Source organism: Nannospalax galili, unplaced genomic scaffold (genome assembly GCF_000622305.1).
Source record: "Nannospalax galili isolate Female #2095 unplaced genomic scaffold, S.galili_v1.0 scaffold679, whole genome shotgun sequence".
Taxonomy (NCBI): Eukaryota; Metazoa; Chordata; class Mammalia; order Rodentia; family Spalacidae; genus Nannospalax; species Nannospalax galili.
Window position 1 is genome coordinate 345,723 of NW_008343462.1, and position 16,608 is coordinate 362,330.

A 16,608-nucleotide genomic window follows, 5' to 3' on the forward strand; every position below is an offset into this window, starting at 1 on the left:
AGGTCACTCAGTGGTGGTGGGTATGTCTTTGGGAGTCTCTCCCTCGCCCTCTTACTCTCCCACTCCTGCTTCTCTTCCCTTTCTGCTCCCTCTCCCCCTCCCTCTCTCTTTCCCCTCCCCCTCCCTCTCTGCCACCTTGGTACTCTGTCTCACCTTAGGCCCAAAGTACCCAGTGGCCCTTGGGTTGACACCTCTGATACTGTGAGCCACGATTCATCTCCCCCCTCCCTTTTTTTTTCTGTTCTTTTTGAGACAGGGTCTCCCTGTAGCCCCAGCTGTCCTGGAACTCACTATGTAGACCAGGCTGGCCTTGAACTCACAGAGATCCGCCTGCCTCTGCCTCCCGAGTGCTGGGATTAAAGGCGTGGGCCACCACACCCGGCTTATCTCCCCTTTTCTTTAAGTTAGGTACTTTGTCACAGCAACAAGAGGCTAAGTAACTTGGAGACACAGGCCTGCAGACACTGTCACCTTATGGGGCCACATGCATGAGAGCGTACCACAGGTGAACTTGGGAACAAGGACACAGGCCAGGCTCCCATGAAGGAGCTAAGAGCCCCACTCTTACCTACTGGCCAGGCACACCGAGAGTCCCTTCCCTCATCGCCATGAGCCCCAAGGGTCCTACAGAAGAAGATGGGGACATAGACACACACACACACACACACACACACACACACACACAGAGGAGCCTGTTTACACCAGTAGGTTCTTCACACACCAGGGGTCATCAAGTGTAAAACAAAAATGGACAACACAGAGAACACCTACAAAGACACATGAAGGGCAGCTCTCAGCTGTGTCCTACTCTGAAGACACACTCCAGGCCCAGGCAGTCCACACAGCACTGTGTGAATCCGTTTTAGCGTGCTGCTACCCCGGCTAACCTGAAATGCTAGAACCTGGCTTCCTCAGCCACACAGCTCCACCACCACCACGTGGGATGGCTAGGAAAGCTTAGAAGATAAGGTTAGGGACCTGGAAAGAAGTAGCAGGTGAAAGGTTCTGACTAGACAGCAAGAGTTCTCCCTGAAAGAGTCATTCAAGTATCTTTTATCAATGGGTCAGCAAAGAATCAACTCCCACAAGTTGTCATCTTGACCCCACATGTGTGCTATGACACACATGGACCACATAAACACATACATACCTAAATAAACAAAATTTTTAATTTTGGGGGGTGGGGTGGGGTGGCTGGAGAGATGGTTCAGTGGTTAAGAGCACTGGCTGCTCTTGACGGGGTCCTGGGTTCCATTCCCAGCACCCACACTGCAGCTGTTAACCATCCATAACTTCAGTTCCAGGGGATCCAACACCCTCTTCTGGCCACTGTGGGCACTGCACACACGGTACACTTAAATACATGCAGGCAGAACATTCATACACATAAACTTTTTTTAATTAAAGAAATTTTATATATTTCATCAATGGCACAGACATCATGGAAGTGGCTGAAGTGAGTGAGCTGTGAGCAGAAAGTATAGTGTCCTGCACAGCCAGACAGGAAGTGTCTTTGTGCTCATGAGCATGACAGATCAGCTCCAGCCCAAGAGAGATTTCCACATTCAAAAACAACTGACAAGGTAAACCATGAAACCTAAGTAGAGAGGTTTTACAATGCACATGGCTCCTACAGACACATTAACCTACACACGGGGACACAGGCCATCTGACATACTGATGCTTTCCTCACTGAACAATAAATTCTTTCACACAGAATCCCAACTCCAATTAAACAAGTACTAAATTCTTAAAAGCAAAAAGATTACACTCTTAAATTCTTTGTTTTTAGTAGTTTGTTTTGAGACAGGGTCCCACTATGTAGCCCTGGTTGGTCTGTAATTCGTTATGTTTACCAGGTTGGCCTTGAGCTGAGATAGAGATCCACCAGCCTCTGCCTCCAGAAGTGGTGCAGCACCATACCCAGCTAAAGGCCCATTTTTCATTTCTTTTCCTAAGAGACAAGGTCTTACTATATAGCTGTGGCTGGCCTGGAAGTCAATATCTAAGGCCCATTCTTTTTTTGTTTTGTTTTAGAGACAGGGTCTCTCTATAGCCCCAGCTGTTCTGGAACTCACTAGGTACACCAGCCTGGCCTCAAATTCACAGAGATTTGCCTGCCTCTTCCTCCAAAGTACTAGTATTAAAAGCACGTGCCACCATACCTGGCTGGCCCATTCTTTTTAAAAAAATATTTTATTATTTCTACTTTTTTATGTATATGGGTATCTTGCCTCTATATGTAAGTGTGCCACGTGTGTGCAATGCCCACAGAGGCCAGAGAGTATTGGATCCCCTGGAACTGGAGTTACAGGCGGTTATTAGTCATCATGTGGGTTCTGGGAATTGAACCCAGGTCCTCTGGAAGAACAGCAAGTGTCACTGAGTCATCTCTCCAACCCTCTAAGGCCCATTCTTAATGCACATGTGCACATACTTTTAAGACAATAGTAAAATCTACACATTTAAAACGATACAACACAGATATTATAAAACGAATAGGAAGACCAACAGAGGGACTGGAGAGATGGCTCAGTGGTTAAGAGTACTGACTACGATTGCAGAGGACACAGGTTCAATTTCCAGTACACACATCACAGCAAACAACGTTCATAACTCCAATTCCAGAGGAATCTGACACTCTCCTCTGACCTCCACAGGCATTGCACAACATGGGTGCACTGTCACACATGCAGGCAATACACTCATACACATAAAATAAAAATAATATTTTTAAAAGACCAACAGAATGACAGAAAGTATCTAGTATCTGCACATCCTGCATCTAGTGAAGGTTTAGTGTCCATACTATACAAAGAATCTTTAGAACCCCGCAGGCATGATGGTACACACCTGTAGGTGACACTTGTAGCAGACAGACAGACAGACAGACAGACGCGCGCACACACACACACACCCCAACAGGTGTGGTTGTCACTATGGGGGAGGATATGGTGACAGTGCATAAACAAGACAGCTTGCTGAAGATGAAGAAAGCTAAAAAGATACAAAATCCAACTCAGTATGAAAAAAAGATCAACAATACAAAAGAGAAAGACCTGAGGGTACAAGAGTCAGGTCCCACAAGGAGAAAACAGACACGAGAGAACGCCAAAGAACTGCTGGGGAAGGTGTCTAAACTACTGAAAGATCTGAGTCAGAGACGGAAAACATAGGTGCAGAACACAAGACACACAATAAGAAATTCTCATCTAAACACACCAAGTGATGCTGTAAAATTCAGAGACAAGAAAAATCCTTATGTACCCCAGAAAAGAGGCAGTCAACCCTGGGAGCAATCACACACCACATACACGTGCATGTGGGTGCGTACACAAACACACACAGACTCACAGACACACACACTCACACACAGACACAGATACACACACAGACACACGCACACTCTCACACACACAGACACACACTCACAGACACAGATACACACACTCACACACACACACACACACAGACACACGCACACACACACACACACACACAGACACACACACACACACACGCACACACTCACACACACAGACACACACTCACACACAGACACAGATACACACACACACAGACACACACACAGACACACGCACACACTCACATACAGACACAGATACACACACACACACAGACACACACACAGACACAGATACACACACACACACACACACACACACACAACAGGCCTCAGGAGGCAGCCATCCAGGCATTGGGGTCAGAAAGAGAATTTCAGACAGTGACTAACGTACCCGAGCTGGAGGTGGAAAGGCGGCTCAGCAGTTGGCACGCTGGCTGTTCTTGTAGAGGGCCTAGGTTCCATTCCCAGCATCCACGTGGCAGCTAACAACTGTCCATAACTCTAGTTCCAAGGGGTACAACACCCTCTTATGGCCTCCACAGGCACTGCACATACAGGTACACTTGCATATATGCAGGCAAAAGATTCATAACACATAAAATAAAAATAAATGTTTAAAAAAAATTTAAAGTCACACCTGATCTAGAAAATTTCTTTAAAAGTCAAAAGAAGGGGCTAGAGAGATGGCTCAGCAGTTAAGCTCTTGCAGAGGACCCAGGTTCAATTCCCAGCACCTACATGGCGGCTACAAACTGTCCTTAACTCCAGTTCCAGGGAAATCCAAAGCCCCCTTCTGACCTCCACGGCATTGCACGACACAGGTGCATTCATATACATGCAGGCAATATGCTCATACACATAAAATAAAAATAATAAAATATTTTTTAAAAAGTCAAAAGAAATAAAATCATCCCTGAAAAAGAGTTCTGAGATACAGAAAAAAAAAAAAAAAAGAAAAAAAAAAATCATAGGCAAAACAAATTGTGTCCATGGGAATGAGTGAACGTTCAGAAGAAAGAACACGAGCTCAACAGCTCAACAAATACAGCGTTGAAGTTCACTACACACGATCCAAGCGTAAGCTAAGAAACAACTACCAACTACGCAATACAAAATTCCCAAACCAGCAGAGTATCAACTCCAATAATTTTCTAAGCAAAACTCCATGCTTTACTCACAAATGTTGCTGTTGCAGGACCTGAGGTCACAGTCCACTGCTGTGACCCCTCAACGCTTCTCAGGGCTTGCTTTATGCCTAGCAAATGCACAGGATCTCGGTTCTTTATGAACATGTATTCTCTAATTGCTAGCTGTAGAGTTCCACACACCCATGCTTGCTACCTCCATTGTTCAAATGTTACATGCATGCACAAAATCATATACTACTGTCTGTGTCCAGTGTTTTATCTCCTAGTAAACAACACAGGGAACTCCCAGGGAACCTGGGCTGCACACTGATCTACTAGGTAGCCCTACTGATCTTTGCTTTTCATGATTCTGGATGCCCGAATCAATCCATCAGGGCCACCACCAGGTCCACACAGATGTAACACATGGCTCAGGGCTGGTGAGGCCAGGCCCTGGCCCACAGGTTCTCCCTCCACCTCACCTCACCTCTGACTGTGCACAACCTTCTCCTGGAGCCTCCAGGACAGACCTCAAAAAGCTGACAGGATGAAAAGCCCCAGGCACGAGCCTGGGGCCAGCAGTTTCCTATGAAAGGAGGGCTCAGGACCTGCTGCTCCCTTCTCCCAACTATAAGATAACCAGGACTCATAACCTAGCAAGCCCTTAAGAGCAATGCTTACCACATGTTCTATGAAGTGTGATTCTTATTTAATTCTTGCTTTCAAAACCAAATATAAACTTGAAATAAGAGAAGAAGCTTTAAAAAAAAAAAAAAAAGCGAAGCTGGGTGTGGTGGTACACACCTTTAATCCCAGCACTTGGGAGGCAGAGGCCAGCCTGTTCTACATAGTAAGTTCAGGTCAGCTGGGACTAAAGGGAGACCCTGTCTCAAAAACACACCACCCCCCCCCAAAAAAAGTGAGAGGCAGGCACAGTGCACACATCTGTGATCTCAGCACTGAAACAGGAAGATGGGGAGTTCCAGGTCAGCACAGACCAACAGCAAGAAAGGGAGGCAGATCTGAGTTCGAGACAAAGCTGGTCTCCATGGGAAGTTCCAGGCCAGCTGGGATTACGGAGAGACCTTGTCTCAAAAAGATGAATGGAAGGAAGGAAGGGATGGAGGGAGGGTGGTTGATGTTTATAATCCCAGCAGAGGCTGGAGGACAGCTGCACGTTGAGGTCAGCCAGGGCTAGGCAGCAAGATTCTGTCTCAAAACAGCAGCAACCACCACCAAAGTTGAGAAAAAAGAAGTAGCGAAAACACAGCACAGGAAAGAAGAGGAAACAGACAAAACACTTGGAAAAAGAAAAGGCTAAAAGGTACTCATTACAATGGATGGAAACTGAAGGCTTAGGGCATAACCAAGACAAAGTGTGGTCTTGAAGGTCAAGCTCAGCAATCAACAGGAGGGGACGCAGCAGACACAAGGCTGTTGAGAGTCTGGGGAGAGGGGCCCAGAGCCTGTGTGCCTGCCTGTCTGTTCCTGGATACTGTTGCCACGTTTCGTACACTGGTGTAGCCTGAGGAGGACAAAGAACTCAGTGTCAGTTTTACATTTTATCTACCCATTTGGATTAACTGAGTTCTGTCCACAGCTGTGAGTACCACAAATTCTCCAGGGTCTGAGTCCCCCAGCTCCACCAGGAAAACTAGCAAGGCCCAGGCACAGAGGGAAGACGCCCACTGCTGCACTGCTGGGCTGGGAGATAGGCAGGGGAGAAAAATGGTGGGAATCCTCAAGACTTGGCCCAAGTACACAAACCCAAACTGAGCTGCCCAATCAAAGACAAAGCAGGCGGTAGCTCAGAGTTTCAGGTTTCCCTTTAGACACAGAGTAGGGCATCAAACAACACCAGGAGGGGCAGACGAACCAGGGACTGTTAACACAAATAGAAACAAAAAGCCTTTCACCCTCACTCACTCAGCCTAAGGCTCCCAGGAGCCATGAGGAACCTGGGTCCACACAGCTCAGAGGCAGGAGCCAGGGGACGTGTGCCCTATACAAAGCCACACTCCCACCACAGGGCACCACTCAGGGAGACAGCACTCATCCTCATAGGCCTTCGTGGGAGAAGGGGGTGGGAAAAGGGGGTGGAAGAGGCACCTTCTGTTCTCCCCAAAATAAATTAGCTTCAGGTCTACAAAAGCTCAAAGGGTATGTCTCCTGAAAGGGTATTAAAACAGGCAATGCTGTCACACCTTCACCTGCAGGGCACTGTCCAACTGTGTCCCTAAACCTGGTGACATGGTGAATGAAGTCCACTGATACCCTTAGCACTGTTTAAAATGAGAAACCAAACACATCACTTAGCAAGCACCATCAGCCCACAGGCTGCACGCAGCCAAGCACCATCAGCCCACAGGCTGCACGGAGCCAGGAGAGCAGTGAACGCAGCACAGAACTGTAAACTCACTTCAAACATTAAGAGACTTTTTCTGCTTTTGCTTTTTTTTTCCCTATAACTCAACTGCAGGTTCTAGGGCACGAACTCTGTAGACAAGAACACTATTCCAATGTCAAAAGGTTGGACACACCTGAGTCCTAGAGACTGACAGGCCTCACTGAGACTCCATTAACACGTGAGGACCCCCAGGGCTGTGGGGTGGGACACAAGTCTCATTGGTCAATGACTAGCAGCCATAGCCCACAGCTACCCAGCCATCCTGGGAGGGAGGGTTCTAGGTCATGAGAGCAGGAAGGGAGGGAAGTGGCCCATCCCCATCTTGGCCAGGCCCTACAAGGCCTGCACAGGCTCCAAACGGCTGTCTATGGAACAGTAGCACTTGCCCCTTGGGCTACAGCTCTAGGCCTGGCTGGAGGCTCTGAGTGAAACAAGAGCAGTGCCTAGGGCCAAACACAAGTCTAGGAAAGTGTCCAGACCACTGGGGACAAAACTTTCCTCAGTCCAGCCAGGACTCACCTTCACACTGATGGACTCGAAGGAGCTGGGGAAGGAGGTGACAAGATACTAGGAAGGGACCATCCAACCCAGGGCCAGCCCAGGATCAGGACTCCGAGGGGCTTGGGAAGTGACTCACTTCCCTGGGCAGTCTCTCACTACAAAATTCTAGCTGAAAAGAATTCCAATGGAGAAACCCTAAGGGATGCCCTTTTCAACAGGAGAGAGAACAGTGAGGCCAGAGACAGACTCCTGGGACCAGGCGTGGGGTCCCTGGCCTTCTGTTACTCCTCTTAAACGTACAGAGGAATGTGCGACCACCATCAACCCTACAGCCCTGCATGTCCCCCAGGAGTCTAGAACCAGGCAGGAGGGAGCAACTGTTGTCCCCATCCCAGCACCCAGGAGCTCCAATCATGTCAGGAAGGCAGAGCTCAGGTTTCAAGGGAGAGCCAGTGTGGACTGCCTGCTGTCTAGAACTGCCCCTCAGACATTGCAGGGCACTGAATGGAAACCAGGTCTTTGACTTCTCCACTTCCACTTTGCAGATGTTCTTCTCCAAGAAACACACACACACACACACACACACACACACACACACACACACAAGAAAAATCATATTTTTATTTATTTTATTTTTTTTATTTTTATTTATTTATTTTTGGTCTTTTTGAGACAATGTCTCCCTGTAGCCCCAGCTGTTCTGGAACTCACTATGTAGACCAGGCTGGCCTCAAACTCACAAAGATCTACCTGCCTCTGCCTCCCAAGTGCTGGGATTAAACGCATGCATCACCATGCCTGGCGAAAAATCATCTTTTTACACATAAGATTACTCAATAAGGTCAGAAATGTGAGCGAGGTTACTGTGTGAAGAGAAGCTATTGGACCTGGCAGAAGCCATGACGACCCTCACAAGCACCGCCGCATGTCACACTGCAGGAGGCCCATCAGTACAGGCAAAAGGGTGATACTGTTTAAGGGAGGGAGACTAAGGGCCAAACCACACAGCCCATGCCATCCTGACCACTCTCCTGCCCTCTGTGCCCTGCAGTGCAGGAAAGCGTACTTCAGATGGCTGGGGCAGAGACCCAGGGAGAGGCTCTGATGCAGGTGGCCAGCTCATAGCACCACCCGTACCCCACAGTACCTGTGTTCAGCTGGGATACTACAGAAGTGACAGCTGTCCCCACTCACCCCACCACGGATTAGCTCCTGTGCCACAAAATGAAATGGTCACCTACCAGACTAGGTTCCAGGTCACGTTCCTTAACCTCTCTGTGCTCATCTGACTCTGAAAGCAGGTGCACAGCAGTTCCTGTGACTACAGGGTCTAATACAGGTAACGGCACGGGGACCCCCCTGTGGAGGACACTCACTGAACGCCAGCTGCCACATCCTCCCCTAAGATTTGACTTTCTTGTCAGAGACTTCATCACAAGATGTCATGTAGAGGACTGAGAACATATATGAAGGTGTGAACCTGACTGAAGACAATAGAAAGGTCTCTGTCCCTTTCTAAGGCACAAGCTACCCGGTGAGCAAGGACAGGGAAGATAGTGACAGGAAGAAGCACCAGCAGACACGGAACCTGCAGCAAGCACCCGACCAAGGGGAGCCCGGTCGCTTCCTGACCACACAACGGAATCTACACAAGGTCCAAGATCTGCAGTACTGAAAGCTCTGGGAGTTCCAGCAACAGAAGCGTTGAGGAGGCCGGACCTGCAGGAGACAGTCCTGGATCCCCACAGCCCAGGGTCAGTGGAACAGAGATAGGACTCACCACAGATAGGAGAGCAACACACAGGCTCCAAGCATACTCTCACCCGGTAGGGACTACTGCTGAAATACGGAGAGGCTAGAACAAGGCACCAAAGCAGGGCCACTCAACATTCGTGACAGAGATCATGGCCGTGGACATGCCTCACAGAGGTGAGGAGATGCAGTTAAGGAAACAAGAGTTTCAAGGGGGAAAGAGAGGAGAGCAGGGCGACCGCCTGCACAAAGCCAGAAATCGCCCTCACACAGAATCCACCACAGCTGGATGCCGTGAGGCCACAGCTGCCAAGTCCATGAGGGAGTGGCTAGGCTGAACCTGAAGACACACCTGCCCGGTCAATACCACTCTTCAGCGTGGACCACCCTTCAGGGCACAGTCCTCAGAAGGAAGCACTGTAAATGAACATTAATAAATGTGCATGGCCACGTATTTAGGGGTTCAGGGAAGTGATGCTCACACTGACCATGAAATGGAGAGGACAAGACACAATGGCAGCTGAAGGAAGTGGGGGAAGTGGAAGTATTATATCAGCAAAGACAGGACCAGCCCAAGCGAGAAGGTACCATGGGGGGGGGGGCGGAGATGGAGACAGGAAAGAGGCAGAGCCCCCAGGAGGACGAGAAAGGTGACACGGGGCAGCAGAGCCCACAGACAACACGGGTGTACAGAGCCAGAATCAAGAAGTAAATAGCAAATGCTCAACTAAACCAAGATTAAGCGGTATGTGGGACTGGAAGGCACAGGGCACAGGCACCCAGCCCACTCCTGCCAGCTTTCCCTTGAACCAGCCAGGCCTGACTGCTCCACAAACCAGGCACGATAGAACTGGCACTAGGTCAAGTCTCTGCACAGCCCCTCCACCTGGCTTGCTTTAAGTCCTGAGCTGTCTGAAGACCACCATCTTCCAGAGAGGCCTCTAGAGCAGCAGAGAGAAGCTGGGGAACTTCACAATGGACAGCCTCCATCAACACCCAGGAGTAACCAGCACTGTCCCAAGAGCCCCGTCCAGACTCCTGGCTACAAGACCACCAGACAGCACAAAATGGCAGGTGTCTCAAGCCAGAGTATGAGGTAATTTGCTACCCAGCAAGAGATACAGGATGGCAGGGAACTGCTGTTCTTGTGGCAAAAGTGTTACAAGTACATTTACTCTTTTTTAAAAAAAAGATTTATCTTTATCACTCTTAATTATGTGTACACTTGTTTGTGCACATGAGAACAGTGTCCACCAAGGCCAGTAGCAGCATTTGATCCCTTGGACAAGGAGCTGCAAGCAACTGTGAACCACTCAACAAAGGTGCTGAGGACCAGCTCTAGTCCTGGAAGCACAGGACGCACTCTCAGCTGCTGAGACAGAGACAAAAGTGACCACAGAAAAAAAATTAAAAGAAGTATTAATATTAATATAAACATAGGCTGGAGAGATGGCTCGGCAGTTAAGAGCACTTGCTGCTCTTCTAGAGGAGCCAGGTTCGATTCCCAACACCCACATGGTGGCTAACAATTATCTGTAACTCCAGTTCCAGGGGATCCAACACCCTTTCCTGCCCTCTGTGGGCTCTGCACTTACACACATGCAAACAATACACTCATATACATTAAAAATAAAATTAAATAAATAAAATATTTTTAAAAGAATTAAATATAAAGCCAGGTAAGTCTTAAATAAAGAGGGTGGGGGGACTAGTGCTCTACCCTGGGGAGTCTGTGCTTGCTCCTTTTGCTCTGGTCTCTACCAGCGGCTTCAGGCATGACCAAGAGCCTGGCACCATCAAACTGTCCCTTCCCTGTCCCCAAAATGACATCGCACCCCAGTCATCACTGTAGCCTGCACAAGACTCAGAGCAAATAAGCAGTTTCGGAGAAGAGAATGAAACAGCTCCAAAACTGAGAATCTGAATTATTGCTTAAAGGGGGAGGGGGTGAGGGTACGCAGTGCCAACGCCCCACAGACAGACAGCACACGTCCGCTCAGCAGTCAGTGCAAGCTCTGGGCATGCTCCGGCAAGTCCCCATGACAAGGCAGCCAGGTGAGCATCCCCTGCTACCCTGGCTCTCCAGGCAACCTTGACACAGACCCTTTTGAGCCAAGGTTTATAAAGGGAGAAAGGTACAAAGGTGGTCAGAGGCCTCTCTGGCCCCCCAGTGAGTACATCGTAAGCACTGACCCTCTGGGGACATGCATTTCAGGATAAATGTGTGTGTCCCTGCTGTTGTGTGCATATATATGCTGGAATGCTGAGGGGAAGGCTCACAGCTGGGGCTTTATTGAACATCGAATGCTTATCAGAAAAGGACCTGGGACCCTCTTGGCTCCTTTGTAACTGGGCAGTCCTGACCCCCATACAGTGAGCCTGGTGACCTGTGGGGCACCTGGGGTGGTGCCTGCCTCACGGGGTCCCTGCTCAGTGAGGCTCCATGGAGCTCAGTGGGTGCAAACACATGAACTGTAGCTGCGGGCGGAGGAATATCAGGTGCATCTCTACGCCCTGAGGGCTCAACTCCTACACTTAAATCCCTCCCACTGGAACAGCCGGCTCCAGTTTCACCGAGCCAGCAAGTCAGCGTGAGAACAGATCCTGCTCCTCAGCCCTCAGCACCTCACACCGGAGGACGCAGCATCTGAGCACTGCCCAGCTCTAGTAAGTACTTACAATTTCTTCTTAGATTTAAATTTCCTTTCAAAACTATTCTCCAGTGTGTCTTGAGATACGTGTCTGGGTGATATGTTCTTGCTGTTGTCTGCTCGGCCCTGTTCTGTGCCCCGAGGATTACTCAGGACCTGGCAGGTGCACCTCGGAGATGCAGACCACAATTACAGAACTCCTAATGGGGCTGATACTTTATTCTGAGAACATGAACACGTTTATTTGGAAATCAAGCCCTCTTTCTGCTGTAGAACTCTCAAAAGTTAAACCAAAACATGAATTTATACTATTGCTTAATCGTCTCTATGTACACATAGATGTGACTCGACAACTGCTGAGTTTAATTTCTAAAACTTTTTTTAAGTTCAAAGTAAGTACCGCTTTGACATAATCTTTCAAAAACAAAAAGCCAACAAAGTTTAAGCTTTGTTTGGTTGTTAAGGTTTCATACACACAGAGGTATTTTCCTGATACGAAACTTCTCATAAATCTGTATGAAAATCATCACTGGTCAAATATTGGCCAAAACTGACTAAATATGATTTAACCAGAGCTGTCTACATTTGCTATCCTGGTGTTTACTGTGCATTAGCAAAGGCTCTCCTGTATTTTAGACTGGTGTGTTAAGGACAAATGAGGCAAGGTGAGTTCCAGTGTGACTCTGGGCTCGGGCGCTGTGTGTGCACTGTAGGCTGATCTTTCTTTCCAAACACACTCCAGAAAACTGCCTTCTCCTGAGACCATGGCTGTCGCCTTAAAAAACAGAAAGTCTGGGGAGTGGAGGCCAGTCACTACAAAAGCTCATCTGGAGTAAAACTCACAAATCTCGTTCTTGCAACACCCCAGTGGGTAGACGACAGTGGCGTGCCCTTGAGTGGCGCAATAATGCCACATCACAGTGCTGTAATTATAGCATGCCCTTCACAACGTTCCACCTGCAAGGCTCTGTGCCACAGCTGGACACCACCAGGGGAATGTTACAGCGCTCCCTTGGATTGCAGTCAATTTGCAGCACAAGCTTAGCTCCCCAGTCTGTGACAGAGCTGACCTATGAAGCCAAACTGTAATTTCCTCCTTTGTGTCTGAGCAGAAGTCTTTTAAATTGTTCTTTCTCCTGTCTGTCTTCTAAGCTAAACTCCATAGGAACTTTCTAACATGCCAGCCACTCACTGTTACCTCTGTACCAGCAGCTACATTAAATGTCCTCACTTTGGACGTGCTTAAGTTTAGTGCTTTAAAGACAAACAGAACCCTATGGCCAACCGAAACCACACAGTTCAAAGTGCTGTGTGGGCAGGTATCCCGGATGGTACACTGTGGGCAGGAGGAAGACACTCTCAGCTAAGGGCAAAGTCAAGCACTGAACACAGGAGATGTTGAAAATTCTCAAGTCATGCAGTTGACCCATGTCAGCAGAAAAACTGGGACAGACCTTGAGCTGGATACTGTGCATGTTTTCAGGTCACTGCACCCTCTGTTCTCATGCCTTTTACTGTAGTCTATACTGGCACCCATGATGATTCAGAGACGGAAGCCTCAGCCAAGCAGGCCCATGGAGGCGTGTTAAGAGCAGGGATGCCCCAGGGAAGGCAGTGGAGACACGGAAGCTCCCCACCAACAGCCCTTTACCAGGGCTGAGTGTCTGTGGGGACGTCCACCCTCTTCACTCTGACCACCAGATGGGAGGTGCAAGGGAGGAGGAAGGTGCAGCACCAGGTAGGCCTCCTCCAGAGTCCCGTCAGTGACTTCGTCTCAAACATGCTTAACAACAGTTTTCAGACAGAACCATAGCTCCATATACAGCTCTCCAGAGATCTATTCCCAAAGCAGAAACACCCTACCCAGGAAAGGGCCAGTCATAGACCCCTCTGCTAGCCTTTGGGAAAAGCCATACCTCTAGATGCAAATCAAACTTACTGTAAACAGTCAGAGTTCTAGGCTTTAGTGTTTTGGCAACAATGTACTCTTTGGGGAATATTTAACACCAGCAGCTACCAGAGAGTACAAAGTCCCGCAAGTATGAACTGACCAGACAGGACTTATGGCAAGCCCCCACACCACAGACATATGTACCTGGCTACAGTTGTGGCTGTGGGTTAGTTTCTTCATCCTTATAAACCTCTCTTGGGTAGGACCGAGAACTCACAGGCTGACATCATCATTCGAAAGCTTACAAAAGCATCAATTTTATCCCACTTACTTCTCTAACACAGTGGTTTTATAGACAAGTGAGTTACGCCCGCGTTACACCTGCCTCCAAGCAGCAAGTACTCTGCTTTAATTAGCAATTGTGAAATCCTGAGAGGTCAGTTTATCTAAAGTTACTGAAACCTACTGCAACTGGAGCTCTGTTCTCACATGAACTCCCTTCCAGCTTCCATAACCTCAGTAAATACTCTCACCCGGGACCCTGGCACAGGGACCCACTGGGGCTTACCCTCAGTCTGCTTACTGGAGGTGAGCAGGCCAAACAACAAAGAGGCAAAGGGTTTGGACCAAAAGTTTCAACTACATTTGACTTTTTTTTTTAAAAAAAAGTACATATTAATAGAATAGCAATTATTTTTTTTTAATATTCTTTAAGCCGGGCGTGGGGCAGGAGGATCTCTGTGAGTTGAAGGCCAGCCTGGTCTACACAGTGAGTTCCAGGACAGCTGGGGCTACAGGGAGACCCTGTCTCAAAAAGACCAAAAAAAAAAAAAAAAAAAAAATTCTTTAGGACAACAAAATGGTAACTTGAAAACCACTTGCCTCCTGTAAGAGGTAAGAAATCTTACACCATGAAATTTATTTAACCACTGTAGGTACAAACATTTAACCACTCTAGTGTGCTTATTTCCCTTGCCCCAAACCAAAAGTGGCACTCAGTAACACTGCTTCTGAAGCTGTCTGTCCTTCCATCCTGAGGGACTTCCTGACCTGTCCAGCCGACAGTGTGGTGTCAGTGTCCACCCTCAGTAACTGGGAAGCAGCTCACACTAGATAAATGTTCGCAACTGTCATCATTTTGATGGTGATGCTCCCAGCTAGTGATGAAATCACCGCTCTCAGATCTGTGCCGTGACATATCCATACAGCCATGGGAACCTGACTTGCAAAGGTTCTCACGCCTTCAGAATCAGGAGTGTAATGAACATGCCGGCACAGGCCCCGCTGACTTATCAAGCTGCCCGCATCAGCTAGTCAGGCGCAGCTTCTTGGGTTCCCTGAACAGAGACAGGAAAACTGCACTCCAGGTACAAGCTAAGTCCACAGAGAATTTCCTCACATTTTTCCCTTTAATAAGAGGGAAAAGAGTCACAAAGCTGTTATCACGGGTTCCTTTGCTCAGTTCTGACAGGGTGCCTTGCCACTTCTACAGCAGAAATGGAGTCCCAGCAGGACCTCCTTCAACAGCTCAGTCTTCCTACACTCCAAAAGGCAGTCCCAGGACGCTGGCCTCCCCCCTCATGGGGCACCTGAAAGGCCTACTTATTCAAAAGCTGTGCTTCACGCTCTCTGCTAGACTCCCAGCGGACCATATTCAGCAGCAGCCCCAGCAGCAGCCACTGTTTTCCCAAACTTCACCAGCCTTACACTCTAACAGGAACAGCTGGGGAAGGGCACCAGAGCTCCATAGGCTTGTTCTTGCTGTTGCATAGTCCAGGCAGGCCTCGAACTTGCAGTCCTCCTGCCTCAGCTTCCTGAGTGCTGGAATTGTAGGTACGCACCACGGTGCCAAGCATAGTTCTTTGTGTTTTTAAGAAATACAAATAAGTTAGAAAAGAAATCAAATAAAGCCAGACGGCTTCCTCAGACTGTAAGGAGCCACGCCATCTCACCACCAGCTACACATGCTGAGAGCACAAGACAGCCAAGACAGAGGTCCAAGGCTTAAGGCTTTGTTGGCTGGTCCTATTGGTAAAGGTCTGGTTTCCAGGCCAATGTCTGACTGGATTGAGACACGACTTTACACACCTGTCTTACAAACTTAGCTTTGAACCTGAAAACACTTTTCTTAAATAGTTTCCACTAATGTTAATTTTAAGTGTTTGAAAATACTGAGCAGCAGAAGACCTTCCCTTTTCATGTGTCCTACACAAATCACAGTGCCTGGCCTAAGCTCCTCACCCTCTGTCTAGATTCTACCCAGAATCCCCCTCTGCTGTCCAGGTCAGCAGCTGCCTCAAGTGCTCAGCTTTGGGTTAGGAAGCACTATGCAATCTGGGGACAGGGCTGTTCTAGAGGACACCTGGGGCCTGGGAGAGGGGCAGGATGGCTTCCTTCCTCTACCAAGGTATCACTTACTCTGGTCTCTTGAGAAGGCACATTCAAGAAAGGGAAGAGCAAATCTGTGAGCTTTTGCAAAAGCACTGATGAGAGAAGCAGTAGATAGGGCATAAAGTCACTCAGGGACTTGCAAATTAACCCTGACAGCACTGCCAACTGTTTGCATCAACCTAAATGCAGTGTTTCTATCTATCTGTATTGAGCCAACATAAATGCCACTTACTAGGGCTAAGGATGCAATTCAGCAGAAGAACATTTGCCTAGCATGTATGAAGCTACAGACCTCAGTTCTGCATGCACATATAAAGTTATACATCCTATGATATATATTTTGTATACATAATACTTTCTGATAAAGTTGGCTTTTGGTTTGTGATTTCAGAAGCAGTACTGAAGTCTCATGTTTAAATACTCTTTGTTTTTATTTATTTATTTTTTGTCTTTTTGAGACAGGGTCTCTCTGTAGCCCCAGCTGTCCTGGAACTCACTACGTAGACCAGGCTGGCCTTGAA

At 48.1% G+C, this 16,608-nt stretch overlaps 2 protein-coding genes across 2 annotated transcripts in view; one reads left to right on the plus strand and one right to left on the minus strand.

The window, feature by feature from the left end:
* The window catches only part of Tbcd (tubulin folding cofactor D), a 191,184-nt gene that overhangs the window by 96,483 nt on the left and 78,093 nt on the right, over window positions 1-16,608 (minus strand). The window lies entirely within an intron of this gene.
* Window positions 11,709-16,608, plus strand: part of Znf750 (zinc finger protein 750) — an 8,874-nt gene continuing 3,974 nt past the window's right edge. Inside the window, exon 1 of the mRNA XM_008839646.3 lies at window positions 11,709-11,821. The gene's annotated coding sequence lies outside the window, so the exon portion shown is untranslated. The remainder of the gene's footprint in view (window positions 11,822-16,608) is intronic.